The sequence below is a fragment of the Olea europaea genome, unplaced genomic scaffold (genome assembly GCF_002742605.1).
Source record: "Olea europaea var. sylvestris unplaced genomic scaffold, O_europaea_v1 scaffold14921, whole genome shotgun sequence".
Taxonomy (NCBI): domain Eukaryota; kingdom Viridiplantae; phylum Streptophyta; class Magnoliopsida; order Lamiales; family Oleaceae; genus Olea; species Olea europaea.
The window spans coordinates 1-2,672 of NW_019232489.1; the positions used below are offsets into that span (position 1 = coordinate 1).

At 31.0% G+C, this 2,672-nt stretch overlaps 1 long non-coding RNA gene across 1 annotated transcript; it reads right to left on the reverse strand.

Moving 5' to 3' along the window:
• Nucleotides 1-1,994: 1,994 nt before the first annotated feature.
• Nucleotides 1,995-2,659, reverse strand: LOC111376351. The gene is made up of 2 exons (XR_002699458.1): nt 2,568-2,659; nt 1,995-2,189 (listed from the first exon to the last, which is right to left on the reverse strand). It is a non-coding gene; the product is annotated as an uncharacterized LOC111376351 (long non-coding RNA).
• Between the last annotated feature and the right edge of the window lie 13 nt (nt 2,660-2,672).

The following is a 2,672-nucleotide window of genomic DNA, read 5'->3' on the forward strand; positions in this document are numbered from 1 at the left end:
GATAATTGTTTGAAGAAACTTCTGCACTCAACGTCCGTAAATAATAAATCAATGATGAAAAGGTCGAGTAACACAGACACAAGATGGTTGGCATTTACAATTTTTTTTTATGTGAAACTGCTTCTCGAGTTTCGCACGAAGCCAAGTCATAGTTTGATGTCACTTTGTATTAGAGGTATCAAATCGACAAGCCAGACTGCATCACGCACGACTCGTGCAATTATACATGATTTGTTCAGTATTTCACGCCCTTGGATGCATACCAAATAAGTCATATGTGATTTGCCAAAACTTAACAATTATAAATGAATTTATTTTTCCATTTGTTGAGGTGAAAAGCTTTTACAACTATTACTGACTAGTCTATATAAATAAGCTATTGATGGTGAATAGTATACACAAGAATGTTAGCAAATAAAGCAAAGCACATTGTAAAGGAAATTTAAAAATTTTAATTAGATTTTAATTTGAGTCAAAGTCAAACAATCAATATTAACCACATCTTTCAAAGATTTCACAACTTTTCAACCACACATTTCAAAAATTTCTATCAAAATTTAATTTTAATCTCCACCAAACAGTAGCAACATATTGTTCCTCATCTCCAAAATCAAAGTAAAAAACACCCACTTATAAAACTAATCAATATACGAACACATCATCTACGATTTTTAATTAATCTTTGTATCAATGTGCATCGGAAAAAAAATCTAACAATATGTAATAAGTTATATAATCTAGATTAGTTAACTTTGCAGAGCAATTGACGCAGGTTGCTTATACTTTCAATACGCTGTCTCCACCAATCTTTTAATCTATTCTAAATTTGAAAACACGATAGATGAGGACAACTTGATCACTAAGTAAATATATATAGAAAAATGCTAAGGTGAATAGAACCCCTTTTTCTTTAATTTTTCTCCTTCCTCTGAGCATAAAAATTCCACCAGTCTAAACAATTTCAAATTGCGAGACTCCAAATTGGACTTTTGCACTTGGATTTCAAAGTGGGGCTCTTCATTCAGTCGGCATGCGGCGAGTACAAGCCAGATAAATATAAATACTTATTTACTTTAATTAAAAATTATTAATTTATTTAATAATGCTGGGGAATATGACTAGCACTTGTTGATACGTTAAAATCGAGGATTTGAACATCAAATATTTGTTGATTTCGCTGGAAATGTCAAATACTTGAAATAACTGAGATACCTCAATTTTTTCATAAACAAACAAAAAATGACAAAGCTACCATGAAAGTTTAATGGGTATATTCACACCAAATATTTTATTAGTTGCACAGTATTTTGATTTTACTCAAGCTCCCCCAATCTTTACATATTGTAGCACTTATATCCTAAAATTTTCAACATACTTCCCTATTTGGTGAGGATTAAAATTAAATTTTTAGTAGACTTTGATAAAAATTAATGAAATGTGTGATTAAAAAATTGTGGACCTTATAAAATATGTGGTTAAAACTAGTTCTTGACTTTGATTTCGTAAACCAAGCACGTAATAGTGAACTGGAAACTCAACGTGTTATAAGTGTATTACTTTTATTTAATGAATCACTCCTAAAAGTCTATAATCATAATAATTCCAAGCCTAAAGTGCAATATTACATATCCTATATGGTATTAAATTGGGCGTGACAATATATAAATATTGGATATAAGATTAACTTGGACATGGTTTACTCCATTCCATAACATAGGTCAATAACAAAGACATTCTTATCCTCTTTATCCTTTCCTTAAAAGGAATTGCATCCTTCATGGAAATCATAACAAAGAAAAATTGCATTTCTTATAAAATGTCTTGATGTTGATCATGATTTCATCAATAAAAAGAGAAAAACAAATTAGTTTGCACCATATGATTACATTATAAACCAGACTTATTCAGAATAACACCAAATACATATTTGTTACATAGTACTGGATACAACTCGACAGTACAATGAATAACAATATTTAATCCTCCATACCAAACATGACATAACCGTAAAATTGAAGTTCGAAGGGGAACTCTTCTGATACATCAGCACAAGGAAACAGAGAACGTTGCTACAAATTCCTGGCAGAAGTTGTACAGTATCCAGGGTTCAAATTCAATTTCTTTGCCAGCATTTTCTTTGATTCCTTGCATGAAATGCTCAATGCAAGCAAAATGCTTCCTTGAAACATCTTAAATGTCAACAAAACGGGATCAACAAGAAATGTTTGAATGCACTAGCGCTCCACCCAAAATAATATTTTCAACCCCAACATGATAATGTTAGTACATCAAATTCAAATTTCGCAAAATTTATGAATAACTCAATAAGTGCTATTTGGTGTGCAGAATTAGATGTTTTGGACTGCATAACAGGACAGTCAATTTTTTCTAATCCACCCGAAGAAACTTGCCATAAATATTAACAAATCCAATGTAGGTACAAACAAATAAGAATATGTTTTGAAGTAGTACCAGAAATCAAGAGTATAAAACCTTGCTGTGTGATGCAAAACACCAGATATTCTTTAAGCCTATAAACTAGATAGAGTGTAGTATAGTATAAGTACCTTGAAGGTCAGATGAAGAACCGAACAACCCCAAAATGAAACAAGAAATAGACACTGTTTTTACTTTTCATAATATAACGTTTTTGTTTAAGGTTTCTCTGTGCT